Source organism: Saccostrea cucullata, unplaced genomic scaffold (assembly GCF_032062105.1).
Source record: "Saccostrea cucullata isolate Sc308-1 unplaced genomic scaffold, CSIRO_AGI_Scuc_v1 ctg4547, whole genome shotgun sequence".
Taxonomy (NCBI): Eukaryota; Metazoa; Mollusca; class Bivalvia; order Ostreida; family Ostreidae; genus Saccostrea; species Saccostrea cuccullata.
This window is the reverse complement of record NW_026931125.1, coordinates 3,532-19,958: the sequence shown is the minus strand read 5'-3', so window position 1 is coordinate 19,958 and position 16,427 is coordinate 3,532. Positions and strand designations below refer to the sequence as shown.

General features: G+C 34.4%; 1 long non-coding RNA gene across 1 annotated transcript; it reads right to left on the bottom strand.

Moving 5' to 3' along the window:
* Positions 1 to 7,002: 7,002 nt before the first annotated feature.
* LOC134231509 (uncharacterized) lies at positions 7,003 to 16,145 on the bottom strand. Its single transcript, XR_009984563.1, has 3 exons — positions 15,978 to 16,145; positions 11,142 to 11,234; positions 7,003 to 7,077 (listed from the first exon to the last, which is right to left on the bottom strand). It is a non-coding gene; the product is annotated as an uncharacterized LOC134231509 (long non-coding RNA).
* Between the last annotated feature and the right edge of the window lie 282 nt (positions 16,146 to 16,427).

Below are 16,427 nucleotides of genomic sequence, written 5' to 3'. Positions count from 1 at the left end.
GTTCTACCTGAAATTACATATTATTTTTCTAATTAAGAATGAATGTATTTATTCTATAATATCACCATTAAAGAATGAATGGGCTATATTCTGGAAAATATCTTTGAATTGAAGTTTTTTAAAATGTTTATTTCTTCCCTTAAAGGTACTTGGACACAGATTTGAAGTTAATTTTTTCTGTATAATATCACGAATTATATATTTTAATAGCATTTCACAAAAAAATTAATTAAAAATCTTATTTCATTTAAAAGTTGTTAAAACTTTTAATTTTTTGGCGGGTTTGATTGACACATCCTTTCACTTAATTCACAATTTTTAACTTTATTCTTAATCCTTAGGAAAAGTGGCAATATTGTTGTGTATTAATGAGAAACATTAAAACTTAAATCCGGAAAATAATTTTATTTAGAGTAAAAATGTTAGAAAGCAAAACTCCTTCACAAGTATTGTCATTCCGTTGTGTACAGAGTTAAGCAAATCGAGCACACTCGTGTTATGTACACAGTTTTTGTAAACAGCGCGAAAGCTTTTGTTATTGTTTGGTGTTTTGATTCACCGGGTGCGTTTAAACGCCAAAGTCTGCTCACAACAACTACACGGACTGACAATATATTGTGTGTTTGTTTTGCTTTCGAACATGTCTACTCTGAATTTTCTGGATTATAGTATTAATATTTTTCATTAATAAACAACAAGAATGTCAATTTTCCTAAGGATTAAGAATAAAGTTAAAATTTGTGAAAGTGCAAAGATGTGTCAATCAAACGCGCCAAAAAAATTAAAATTTTAATAACTTTTAAACGAAATAAAATTTTTAATTAATTTTTGTGTGAAATGCTTTTAAAATATATAAGTCGTAATATTATAGAAAAAAAATTAACTTCAAATCTGTGTCCAAGTACCTTTAATATAAAACATCGATATCTCAAAAATGTATTCTAACTTTCAGACTGATTAAAATCAAAACCTTCACTAGCTCCTTTTTGCATTGTTCACGCGGCAATCAAACTAAAAGGAGACTGGTATTCTTTATATATAACGGTATATAAAGTTTAAAGTTATAACAAGTAAAACCAAATAAGAAAATCTACTGCATGAGATCCGATGATTTATTGAATGCCAAAAGATAATCAGGGTCATCTCATTAAAAATATATTTTATTACATATTAAAGGCATGTTTCTTGGATGTTTTTAAGAAAACTGTAGCTGTATATTAAACACCAGAGGCCCATGGGCCACATCGCTCGCCCAAGCTTTTTGGCTTGAAAAAAGAAGAATTTAGTGTATTATTGTTTAAGTTTAAACCCAAAAGTAGTCCCAACCATTTCTTAAAGGGGAGAGGGTATGATTTGCACAAACTCTAATCTACCCTACCCGAGAACGAGAATGCTTCCATACAAATATGACCAATCATGGCTTTGTTAATTTTTAAAATAATTTTTAAAGAATTTTTTTTATATATTTCTATGTAAAATGTCGGCCATTGTGACCCCGTCCAACCCCCAGTGGTCATAATTTGAATAAACTTAAATCTAAACTAGCTGAGAATGCTTCCATATAAATATGACCAATCATGGCTTTGCTAATCTTGAGAAGAAGATTTAGAAAAAAATCCTATACTTTTCTTTGTAAAACTTTGATTGGCCATTGTGGACCCGCCCTACCCCCGGGAGTCATGATATGAACAAACTTGAATCTACACTACCAGAGAATGTTTCCACATAAATATGACCAATCATGGCTTTGTTATTCTTGCGAAGAAATTTAAAAAAAAAATCCTACATATATTTCCATGTAAATTTTGATCGGCCATTGTGTCCTCGTCCTATCCCCCGGGGTCATATTTCGAACAAACTTGAATCTAGACTACATGTACTTGAGGATGCTTCCATATAAATATAACCAATCATGGCTTCGTTATTCTTGAGAAGAAGATTTTTAAAGAATTTTTCTATATACTTCTATATAAAACTTTGGTCGGCCATTGTGGCCCCACCCAACCCCGTCCAACGATGTTTTGTGGCAAGTTTGGTTGAAATTGGCCTAGTGGTTCTAGAGAAGAAATCGAAAATGTGAAAAGTTTACAGACAGACAGACAGCTGGACAGACAGATGGACAGACGGACTACAGACAAAATGTGATCAGAAAAGCTCACTTAAGCCTTCGGCTCAGGTGAGCTAACAACAAAAGGCTCAAAAGTCACAGGGCCTTAATGGTCACCTGTGCGACCTTGCAAATGACCAATAGATTGAAGTATAAAATAAATCAAAATAAGCTAATCAATAAAGCTATGCGTCCCAAAAGCAATTGATAATAAGATGACCAGGGATCAGCAAAATAATTTAGTACTCGGTAACAAATCTTGAAGTTGATCAGTTTACTTTCCTGCACTTGTCCCCATTTGTCACTTTCCCCATGCAGACTAAACAAAACAAACGAGCGACTGTCGACGACTTTTTAAGGCTGGATTTTTCTCATATTTATTGTATTTTAAAATTAATGAAATTTACACACAATCAAGAAGGCAATATCAGTAAGTGATAGTATCAGTGAGAATAAATTTGAACGTTTTATATTAGAGGCTAGGTTAGGTCAAGGTGATTATCTTTTTTCCTTGACATTATACTAAAAAATACTGTTGCCAATCATGTGATGCCTACTTCTTTTTCAAACGTTTAGAGATTGTTCTTTTTACATAAAAACGGTATTATTATATAGGGTCTATAGCATTATGTTACCAAATTTACATAAAATAATAATTAAACTAACCTGGATATTGGCTAATCCGAATTTTCTCTGTTTTTCTTATTTTTTTTTTAGGATATTTTATTTATTCTTATATGCTTCCTATATTTAACTTTTTCTTATTTTCACATATAATAAAGATCGAAGTCTTATAAATGTACAAAATGATATAAAAACAAAAAGTTTTGATCGTTTAATAAGAGAGAAAATATACTTTTTATGGATTGTTGGCTCAAATCTGTACTTTGATTGGAAGCATTTAAAAGCTACATAGTTTTAATTTGTTTGCAAAATCATATTTATTTGATATATTTTGAAACTTTAGTCCCTTATTATTAATTAAACTTACATTTTAAAATTTCTTCAAGTCTTTGATAGTGTTAAAATTATAACTAAATTCATTGCTCTATCATAATTTTGAGAGGCAGAAAAGAGAATATTTCCATACGCCACCATTCCGCCAAAAATATAGTCCCTGCCAGTTTTCAAACGCAGTTTACCATTTCTATTTAAAGTTGTACAATTGTGATGAGGAAAGAAAAATATATATAAATCCCTTACACCTAAATATACAAGACATATAAGCAAATATACTTTAAATGTTTCATCTAGTCAGCAACCAGAGAAGAATCCTACCTTAAGCAAAAATAGAATTCTTCGTTGTCTTGTCAGATTTTGACCCTTTTTTCGTCGGACAAATTTGTGTCAGTCGCTACAAATTATATTTTTTCTGCGTTCGTGGCCATTTCCTGTATTGAAGCAATCCGTCTAGCAACTTTCGATCATCGTCCGACCATCGGCAGACAATTTTTAAAGTCGTCGGTCTGTCGACATTTAGGAATTACGTCTCAAGAGAGTCGATTCGCTGCTTTTGTGCGTGGATACAGCTACAGTTGCACAAAGTAGGTATACATGTATACATCTAAACTATATGGCCAATCATGTCTGTTACTTTTTGTTGCCACTATATTTGGCTCTTTATTACTTTTTGCTTAAAAAAATCACTTTAAAGTTTCATTTGGACGTATGCTTAAAACGAGATACAATATTAAGGTCATTCACAATACAAGTATTGCCGGGTATATTGTATGTGTTCATTACCCTCGCTCCAAAGGAGAGGGGTATAGTGTTTTACCTTTGTTTTGCTTATAAATGCTACAGGAATGTATGGCTAAAAGTTATTAAATTGTTTAAGAATTGAAAGTATCAATGCTCTTTATGAATATATTTGATAATTTAAGAAAGAAGGATAGTATTATTACATAATTTTGCAAAGATGAATAAACTAAAGTAGTTTTGATATTCATATTTATTTTTAGTTTACAGGGATTTCTTACATGAATTTTTTTAACACATGCTAGCCTGCAACAAATCGATAAGTATACAGCAAAACTCGGTTATAACGAAGTCACTGGGACCTATGAAATTACTTCGCTATATCCGTAATTCATTGTAAACGTATAAGAAAGTCATAAAATTTATATAGCTAGGAATCTAAGATGACTTCGCTATATCCGTAAATTCGCTATATCCGTGTTCTTACTAAACGAGTTTTGCTGTAAATCCCACTTGATCTCAATTAATAAAGTCTGGATACACAGCCATTGAGCATTTAAAGCTGAACACGACTCGTAAATAGGCATACGCCATTTTTGATAGCATTATCTACGATACATCAATATCAGAGATTGTTCTATCTGACGTATCCGTATCCGTATCCGTATCGAGGTATGAGAGGCATCTCGATCCCGATGTCTAAACCATTTATTACATTTTCCATCTCTGTTTGTGGTTAAATAAGCCACAGTCCATGCATTAGAAAATAGCAAATAGTAATTTTTGTATTAAAAATAATAAACTGTTGTACACCTCTATCATTTCGTAAAAAATATTTATTTAAAAAAGAAAGAAAATGAAGTCAAGTATAAAATATTTTGTTTTAATTATATTGTTTTGAAATTAATTTCATTTTGCTTCAAAATATTTGTAGGAAATCTCCTTTCTCGTTTTCCACTCGCTTAATATCTTTTATAGATTTTGTCTGTATTATTCATATGCCATGTAACGGCTTACCAATTACCCCCCCCCCCCTCCACACACACACACACACACACACACACCCTCACACACACCCTCTCTCTCACACACACATACAAAATTCGTTGTCATCATTAAAATCATCAACGCAATCGATAAAACGCTGTAGCCGTTTTTAAAGAGACTGTTCAAACTGATTTCATAATTAGCTTCAGGACCGTTATAAGTATTGAGTATATGCTTTGAAGAGCCCATGTTACTCTCTCCTTTTCCCCTACCCTCATATTGGCGTCAGAAGCAAATTAAAAGTAGGTAGGGGGCTATTTGAAAGAGAAAAAAATCAGCCCTGAAAAACCTTGACAAACAAAAAAGTAAGTTAAACATCTTTTAACTTTCATTCATTAACATCAATTGTGGTTTGATATAAAAACTATTTCATAATACGGTATTCAACTCTCTTTTTATGCTAAGAATGAAATAATAATTATGGCTCAAATTTTTCAAAATAATACATCTGATTTTGCTAAACTTACTCGTCCATCGTGCTAATTTTCTTTTCTTTTTTATCCTACTTTCTTTTATATATATATATTATATATATATATATATATATATATATATATATATATATATATATATATATATATATATATATATATATATATATATATATATATATATATATATATAATTTGGCCGGAATCGAGGTCAGTGTACACAAATTATAGAACTGATGAGAAGGAACTGCTTTAATGTAGCCATAATGTAGCCAAGACAAAAAATCACACATTTAAGAAAAATTACAATGATAAAATATCAAAGTTTTTCAGAGCTTGCTTTGTTCACTATAAACTCGATCATGTTCAATTCTCAAGCTCCTTGAAACCATATATACGCATAGGCGTTGGAACCGGGGGGGGGGGAGGCTTAATCCTCCCTTCCACTTTTTTTTTTGCAAAGATAGACATAATATAGGCATTTAAAATTGGGGTTTACCTTTTTTTGTTGGTTTAGCTCCCCCCCCCCCTTTTCAATTAGCGCCACCACTTTCTATTTGTTTCCGCCGCTCATGATACGGCTATCGACCTACAATTTAGGGAGTGTATTCAAACCGCCCCAGAATTACCAGCTATCCAAATTTTTGGGGGAACTATGACCATCAAATACCTGATAATGAAAGGCATAGAAGATGATAAAAAAGGCAAAGAGGATGGACATATTCAGTGAATCACCCATACACATTTGTTTTGCCCTACAATGTATGGTTAAATCTTTCCCAGTTAATGTACAACTACATTTATTTACAATTTACAAGTTTGAGTTTAAGAGGTTTAACTGTATATACAATTATATATTATTGGAGATATGTCGTGTTCTTGTAAATGTTAATTCGAGAATGAACAATAAATACCGTAATATAAAGAGAGAGAGAGCGAGAGAGAGAGAGCGAGCGAGAGAGAGAGAGGTGAATCTAGAAATATTTTCGAAATATTTTTTACTCATTTAAATTAAAAAAAAACATACAAATTTGTTTTTCGAATTTTATTTTGAAACTTTTACCCCCCCCCCCCCCCCTTGAACAGGATGCATAAGGCGTGTACAGCAACTAATATGCTTTTATTAAAAATATCACACTACACATCATTTCTTAGTGAATGAGGTTAAAAACCAAACATGAAACGATGGAAATGTAACTCGATGGTTTAAGCATCGGGATCGAGATGCCTCTCATACCTAGATACGGATACGGATACGTATACGGATACGGATGCGTCAGATAGAACAATCTCTACTAGGGTATACTCGTCGCATTCGTTACACCTGACTGCTTTTTTGTCACAGGCATCGGCGTGGAATGACGACCCGTGTTCGTGCTGTTTATCTTGCATTACCTTTGTTTATATTTTATTGCAGTTACGTTTATCTATGTTGTTTGTATATTGCACAGACTTATACAACTATAATTGTAAAATTTGGTATCTTGCTTTCCTGCATTAGACGAAGTATTACGTTTTTATTTTCGCTACTAAGTCCTGTATAGCATACGTCCGTCTACACCGTTGTCGACTGATTAAACTGAACAGTCTCTAATTCCTGCCCTATTTATAGGGGTCTGCAGGGTAGCAAGACTCTGGAACTAAAATGGCGGACACAATACTTTTACGAATCGTGTTCAGCACTTAATATAAATGTAATACCTGGATTGGTGGCTACCTGGGCACACGTGGATGTCGATTCCTCCTCCTCCTCAGTCTCCATAATGATTTTGTTTCTATCACGACTGCTAACTGCTAAAATAATAAGAAGAGATGTGTTATTACTATATAAAATTAAAAAATTCGACAAACTGTCTAGCATAACTCACTATACAAAAAGAAGTAAAGCCAAACACTCTTTGCATTTTAAAATGCTTAAATCTAAACAAAATTAATAACCCAAACTGAAATTTTGAAATGCATGTGTGTAGATTTACATAAATCTGGAAATTTTTACGTCGATTTTATTTTGCGAATTCGGGTCAAAATGCTGTTGATTGATTTTTACGTTTCAAAATTTTGCGAATGACCACTGCTTTGTTTACATTTTCTTATTGGTGATTTATTTTTAAGAAAAATATTTTTGCAAATGCAATGCACTCGCAAAGAACTATATGCGGTATATTGCATATACTTGCCCCCACAAAAGTCACATTTTGAAAACTTCATGAAATGTGCTGAATTCAATAAATTGTATGAGAAATACAAATTAACAGAACATATTATAGTTTCAAAGCATTTTATTCACTATTTTTGTTTTTATGACGTCACAAACTAGTCCGATTTTATATCCTTTTTTAGAACGAGGACAAAATGGACAAAATTTCAACAATTTTAGCTTTAAAATTTATAGAGCGCATGTGTGTTCAGGAACAATATTTACATATTTCATTGATATTATCATTCTACACTTTATATCAAAATATTGATCCTGAACACACATGCGCTCGGTGACTTTTACTCAAAATATCGACGAAATATGTACATTTTTTTGTAGAATTCATAAAAAACTGAAATTTACGTCATGTTTGTGACGTCATTACGTACATATGACGTCATAACTTATGAAAATATTCAGTGCTTTGAAGTCAGCACATACTCCCCTGTTTAAGAACTTAATTAAATATATTTCCATCAACGTTTGATTTGGGGGGCAAATATTGGTTATTACCGCATAAAGTTCTTTGCTAAAAATTTATCTACAGCAACATTTTCCAGATTTACGGTAGGTAAATGTACATCCGATATGTACTGTATGTACTCGCCTATAAGTCGGTATTTTGGGAGTTAAAGATCGGTCCTTAACTCTATGTCCGACTTAAAGGCGAGTCATAAAGAGATTTTCACTTTTCTAGCGGCTAAAAGGTAGTATCTTATTTGCATTTTCGACGATTATCCAAGAAAATGTCTGGCCAGGATATATAAGATAATTTATGTATTCTTAGTATATATAAAGTACAAGTATTGACAATTTTAATAATTTTATTTGTATTTTAAATGTTTAAGTGAGCATTGCTTTTTTGTTTAATAATTTTAGATTAAATATTAGTGTCATTTTGAAAAATATTTATTGAAACCAGGTTAAAAATCAATGGATTAACTTGAAATTGTCACCAGATTTTGGCAAAAAATTGTACCGACTTATAAGCGTGTCAATAGCAAATCCAACCAAAATAAAGTCAAAAAATACAACCGACTTATAGGCGGACCGACTTATAGGGGAGTATATACGGTACATGTATGTGCTAAACTATTAATTGGCAATTAGAAAGTATTTGGTTTTGTTTTGTTCTGATAATTTCAACTGAAAATATTGGGAACATACATGTACATATCGGATGTTGCGTATACGTGGAACAGAACTGAAACACATAGAAAAAATGTCTGAAACAGAGGCATTTGAGGCATTTTGAGCGTGTTGAGATCGCTAGAAATATAGCTACCAATTTATTCAATATAAGGGTTTATCGTTAGCTTTCTATGCACTCTTCAATCGCTTAAATTATTTCTCGCTAAAATTAAATGTTGATTTTTAAGGAAGGTTTGCTATCTGTGATCGCTAACAATTCCACTTATTCGGTAAAAACACTTTTAAACGTGTGACCAAACTGGGTGAAAAGATATTAACCATGAAGAAGAATTTTCAAAAAAAATTGAGAAAAACATACTAGTTAATGTGCCAGGGAATGTAATTTCCATCATTATTGTAAACGAGTATAAGGAACAAACAAGAATTTAATCATGGGCAATGTGAAAGTAATGGATCAGTATGGATTCTGGATAGGGCTACGTAGTTCATTAGCGCACTACCGAGGTTTAAGTCAAAAGTATGGAATCCGGATAGGGCCACGCAGTTCACTATCGCATCATCGCACCATCGAGGTTTGAGTCGATGGTGCGATGATGCGATAATGCGATGACGATGGAGCGATGAAGCGATAACGATGAAGCGATGGTGCGATGACGATGACGCGATGGCGCGATACTTCGATGACGATGAAGCGATGGTGCGATGGAGCGATAAAGTGATGACGCGATGGCACGATAGCGATGCTGCGATAGCGATGATAACGCGATAACGATGAAGCGATGCTCTATCGTGTCATCATCAGTGCTCTATCGCACTATCGTCATCGCTTTGTCGCACTATCGCGCTATCGACTCTTTTGCGCATGCGCCATTGAGAAGAGAAATGGCGTCAGGTTGTGAAAGTATGAACAGAATACATATCGGAAATAGATTTTACTGGGTGAATTAACTTCACTTGGCATAAAAATTAACCATGTCTTTATTGCCAGACATATAACAAGTTAGAAGATTGTTAAAATATAGTTTGATAATCAAGATAAAGTTAACAATACACTCATGTTGTGAATGATGTAAAAGAAATCGAAATCCGCGTGATCTAGATTTTGTTTCTAAACGAGGAGGGGGGGGGGATTAATACTGTAGATTGGGAAATAATTACGTGGGAAATAATTACGATGGTTTTACTTTCACTATGTTCGCGATTCATTTTTTCCGCAAAATTAAACCCATCGTGAATGCTATCATTAACTATTAAAACAAGTAAATGCATATACGAAATGTAAATTAATTTCTTGCATCGTGAAATCAGGGACCAACATGTATATACTAATATATAGGTCCCTGGTGAAATTAAACCCATCGCTATTGTACTTTCTGAGAAAGCGATTTAAATTTAAAGCAAATACAAAACAAAAGTCTTCCTCCCTCTCTCCTCTTGGTACTTCGTGTTTGTTATTTAAAATAGAATCATCAAATACAAAATCAAAGTCAGTAAATTGTCACTGGGCAATCAAATCTTTGCTCGAATTAACTACCTGCTGAAAATGCCATCCTATCTATATAGTCGATAGAGCGATGGTGCGATGACACGATGTCGATAGCGCGATAAAGCAGTAACGATGGCACGATATAGCACCGCATCATCACTGTCGCGCCATCGCAATCGCACCAACGCATCATCGCTATCGTGCCATCGCATTATCGCTCCATCGTACCATCGCATCATCGTCGTCGCGCTACTATCGCGCCATCGCATCATCGTCATCGCGCTATCGCGCCATCGCTTCATCGTTATCGCACCATCGCTTCATTGTCATCGCATTATCGCGTCATCGCATCATCGACTCAAATCTCGATGGTACGATGATGCGATAGTGAACTGCGTGGCCCTATCCGGATTCCATACAAAAGTGTGATAATGCGATGACGATAAAGAGATGATGCAATAACGCGAGGACGATGAGGCGATGGCACGACAATGTGATAACGATGATGCGATGGCACGTTGAAGCGATTGTGCGTGGCAAGATAGCGATAACATGATGATGCAATGACGATGGCGCGATGGGATGATGACGATGAAGCGAAGTTCACTATCGCACCACCGTCATCGCATTATAACGCCATTGATCATTTAGTCGATGCTCGATGGTATTATGGTGAACCGAATGGCCTTATCCATAATCAATTGTATTGAAACCTATTCGGGTAAGCACACAGATTTAAAAAAATCAAATAGCCCCGGTACTTAGAACGTCAAAGTTATCATGGAAAGGTGTATTTATTCATAAAAAAAACTAATTTTTTCCCAAAAATATTTTTTAATAAACTTTATTTGATTTTTATTTACAAGTGTATTTAAAACAAAGAGGAATAAATCTTCAAGGACAGGACGAGGTCATAAATTAGTACACACTGTGTTATTACAAACTAAAACTTGATAATACTCTCTAAATATATTCATAAAGTCTGCAGACACAGCCATTCAGCACTTAATATAAATGTAATACCTGGATTGGTGGCTACCTGGGCACACGTGGAGGTCGATTCCTCCTCCTCCTCAGTCTCCATAATGATTTTGTTTCTATCACGACTGCTAACTGCTAAAATAATAAGAAGAGATGTTTTGTTACTACATATATTGTAAAATGGAAAACTTCGACAAACAGTCTTGCACAACTTACTATATAAAGCCAAACACTCTTTGCATTCTAAAATCATGAAAGACGAGGCTAAATATAAACATATAACCTAAACTGAAATTTGAAATGCACAGGAGTAGATTTATATTCCTAAAATTTTAATTGGAATTATCAGTACAAAACAGAAACAAAATATTTTCTAATTGCCAATTAATAGTTCTGCACATAACGGAACAGAACTGAACGAAAGGAAAGACAAGAGGCCCAGGGGCCACAGCACTCACCTGAGCACATCGGCTAGGAAAAAGCACATATCAGATCAGGACTAAAATTTACTGAGGTTGGGGGGGGGGGGGCGCGTGAATGGTAACCCCCCAGGGTATCATGATTTGAACGAACTAGAATAGAAATTACCTGAGGATTATTCCATATAAATATTACTAATCATGGCTTTGAAGTACTTGAAAAGAACATATTTAAAGTTTTCCCTATATATTTCTATGTAAAACTTTGGTCGGTCATTTTGGCCCCACCCTACCCCCGGGGTCATGATTTGGACAAAGTTTAATCTACCCTACTTGAGGATAATTTCACATGAGTTTCATCTTACCTGTCTCAATGGTTCTTGAGAAGAAGATTTTTAAAGGTTTTTCCTCTATATTTTCTTATGTAAAACTTTGATTGGCCCCACCCTGTCGCCAAGGGTCATGATTTGAACTAACTTGAATCTACGCTACCTGAGGATGATTCTAGCTGCGTTTCAGCTTTTCTGGCCCAGTGGGTCTTGAGAAGAAGATTAAAAAAAAAAATTCCCTATATATGTATTCCTATACAAAACTTCGGTCAGCCATTTTGGCCCCACCCTAGCCCCTGGGAGTCATGATTTGAACAAACTTGAATCTACACTACCTGAGGATGATTCCACTTGAGTTTCATCTTTCCTGGCCCAGTGTTCTTGATAAGAAGATTTTTAAAGTTTTTTTCCTTTATACTCCTATGTAAAACTTTGATAGATAATTTTGGCCCAACCCTACCCCCGGGATCCTGATTTGAACAAATTTGAATCTACACTACCTGAAGATGATTCTAGCTGAGTTTCATCTTTCCTGGCTCAGTGGTTCTTGAGAAGAAGATCTTTGAAAGATTTTTCGTATATAATCCTTTGTAAAACTTTGATCAGCCATTTTGGCCTCACCCTACCCCTGGGGGTCATGATTTGAGCAAACTTGAATTTACACTACCTGAGAATGATTCCACATGAGTTTCATCTTTCCTGGCCCAGTGGTTCTTGAAAATTTGAATCCCCTTTATCCAAGAATACTTTGTAGCAAGTTTGGTTTAAATTGGCCCAGTGGTTCTTGAGAATAAGATGAAAATGTGAAAAGTTTACAACGACAACAACGATAGACAACAGACAGATTTTAATCAGAAAAGCTCACTTGAGCCTTCGGCTCAGGTGAGCTTAAAATACTGAAACAGAGGCATTACATCTAGGTGCGTGGAAACCACCCACCCATTCTCCCCACCTTTTCCATTTAAAGATTACATTATCGATAAAATGTAGTTCATATTACCAAGGAAACATAAGGAAAAGGTGCGTCAACCTGCTCCCCTTCTTAACTCAAATGGCTCCCAGCAGACCTTTTTTTGTTTGAAAACAGATAAGAATATTATTGTCCCCCGCTTGAAAAGTGGGGAATATTAATTTGGGTTTGTCCGTCCGTCCGTCCGTCTTTCTGTCTGTCTGTAACGCTTTCTTTTCCACACGATATCTCGAGACCCTTTGAGCTTTTGCAATGAAATTTAGCATAGCAATTCCCTGTGGCCTAAGGAAGACCCCTATTGATTTTGAGGTCAAAAGGTCAAAGGTCAAGGTCATAAATAAGCAAATTCTGTCTGTTATAACACTTTCGTTTCCACACGATATCTCTAGAACCATTTGAGCTATTGCAATGACATTTTACATAACAACTCCCTGTGGCCTAAGGAAGACCCCTATTGATGTTGAGGTCAAAAGGTCAAAATTCAAGGTCGTAAATTTATACATTCTGTCTGTGTGTAACACTATCATTTCCGGGCGATATTTCAAGAAGATTTTGAGCTTATGCAATGTAATTTATACCAAAACTCCCTAGGACCTCTCTCACCCCTCTCAAAATGCCCCGCCCCGTTTGTTTTATTAGTATTTATAGTATTGCATGTCGCTATTTTTAGCACAGGGGCATGCGGAGAGTTATTGCGTATAAAACAGGTTCTCGGTGGACTTTATGTTCTTATTATATCTATTAGAACTGTTTAATAACGGCTAAATAAATCAAACACCATGGATTGTGTAAAGTTTTGACAATACCGAACATGAATATATACATGTATATGTGACTTCACTTCTGCATATACTTCACTTCAGTTAAAGCGATTCCGTGGTCTAGTGGTATGTCTCCCGCTTCACATGGGAGAGGTCCCGGGATCGATTCTCGGACGAGCTATCATTTTTTTTTTTTTTTAACTTTTTTTTAATGATAGTATTCAGCATGTGTAAAGAAGAATTTATGAGGTTATAAAATCATCATTAGAGTGTGATAAATATTCCATATATAAAGAATCTTCTATACACATAATAAAGGATAAGCAATCAAATCTTTATACGCATATTGGCATACATGTATTTTATTTGCTTCAGTATACATGTATACATTTAATAATTCTACAAATTCAGTTATGGGGATCCGACTTTTTCCCTAAGCGGGGGACACGAATTCTCTGAATTAGCTTGTTATATAACTTATACATGTTGAATGAACTTAGTTACAGAATTCACTAGTTACTATAACAGGACCTGTTCAATGCCTTGTTCATTCATTCATTCATTTATAAATACGGGTGAGTTGTCAGTGAGAGTATCAGAGTGCGTGAGCGGTTAAACAGGTTTTTCTATGTCCCCTGCGCATCCGCACCAATACTAACTTTTCGAGCACTCCAACATTAGACTTTGGGGAGAGAAGACGTTCTCTCTCCCCAACACAACTTATCTTAGGGCCGGTATACACGATATTGTGACAAAACTGAGTCAAGGATTAAGGTAAGAAACAATTGTTAAATTATTTCTTAGTATTCAATTATTATCCAGCATCTATTTGATGATTTTATTTAACTTAAGTGTATTTCTAAATTATCTAAATTCATAAGTTTAACTTATCCGCGTAAAAGTGTGTGTGAGGTGAGGAATATTAAATACATGTTGTAGTATATTGCAGGTCACCCTTTTTCTGTTTACGTAAAATATTATATAAAAGAGTATTGAATCCAGCAGCCGTGTTTGTGTGTTATTTCTACTACTACAAATTCAATACCTAGATTAGGCTGTGACACCTATAGCTTTATGTAATGGATATATGCCGAATACTGTTCTATATGTAAAATTATCAGACTGTTTGAGGCCCGTTAGGGCCGAATACTGTCTGATAATTTTACATATAGAATAGTATGAGGCATATATCTTACTTAAAACATTGCCATTTAAATGTCCAAAAGTTACCTGGAGGAGTCCGATAATAACACAATGGGAGTTTAGGCATCCATTGTTTTCTACCCGTCTCATAAGTAGATAAAGGAAATGAGACGGAAAACAAGTGAGTGAACTCTTGTTTCATTAATTTCATTCATTCAGTGGCAGTCGAAACGACAGGGTCCGGTGGTGAAAGATTTTTGGGGGGAACATTTTTATTTATGATGTGCATAAATTGACATTGATACTGACATAATTTTGGGTGATATTTTAACCATCACCATGGAAAGTAAAATGCGGATTTTTACCCTAGCTGATATTTTAGCTTAGATAATGGAAATTCTCAGGTTTTGAAAGTGTGGCCATCGGGGAACAAATATAAAAGGAGATTGCAGAATATTTTTTTTCAGAAATGGATTTAAATTCGCTTATTCAAAGTGTTGAATCAAAAACTCTTTTAAAGAGTGGAAAGTATTAATGTTGTGGAAGGTTTAAACTCGGATTTCTTTTCATGGATTTGCTTTTTTGTAGTGTGATCAACTTAATTTCCTTTTTGCGTTTGGTTTCCCTGAATTTTTTCCCTAACATTTTTATTGGGGTTTCTGGACATATTTAATCTTAATTTCACTCTTCTTTTTGCTTTTTAAATACCGTCCAATTTTGTTATCATTGCCGTCCGATAATATATGTTCGGACTGGTAATTATTATTATCGGACGGCTACAGGTAAATTTTTAGACTGCAAGAACAAAGGCTTGACGTCACAGCAATGTTTTAATGTAATGTAAATCGCACTTTACTATGCAAACATGCTCATGCAGATAAGCGTGACATAATCTACACAAATCTACATACACAATTTACACATTTTAAAATATCGCAGATATGTGGCCTTGGCTTAATTCCTATTAAAAACATGTTTGTCCGATCCATACTGTTTTTATCTTATATCAGCGGTTTAGCAACACACTGTATATATGATTACCTAATGCCTGTTCAACAGAGCGAGCGCTCGCCGAGATTCCTTATACCTCCAATAATGTTTGCGAGCGCTCGCTTTGTGAAATAGGCTTCTTTTCCTTCAAAATCGAAAGTAATCTTTTTTGAGAGATTTGCATGTTTGTAATAATCAGATTTATTTGTAAAATTGCTTGAATGAAATACCGGAAATTGAAAAAAAAAAACCAAAAAAAAACTTACCTGCGTTTGATATAGAGAATGGCTATAAGGGATCTTCTTCCCAGTGTAACATGATTGTGAAATTTATAACGAAGGCAGAAAAATGTTACGTTGACTTGCTTCGGGCACGAGAATGCTGGAATATGCAGTAATAATTTTAAAAGTAACTGCCGTTATTATTCGATAAATTTCAATTCACATCTCTCAGATCTACTATTCTACGTCTTTCATTATAACGTACACCTAAACCCGATAAGTGCATGCCAGTCATGTGTCCATTTATCAGCCAATCAAAAACGCTATTTAAAAAAAGTTAGTACTTTTTTTTATTACATTTAAACATACGGTAGTACGTCCCACAAACACACGTACCTGTATTGTCAAACATGCAACTTCATTATTTTAAATCTTCATAATTATGTATAGCCTCATATTCTATACTAGAACATTGTTTAAATTTATGAATAATTG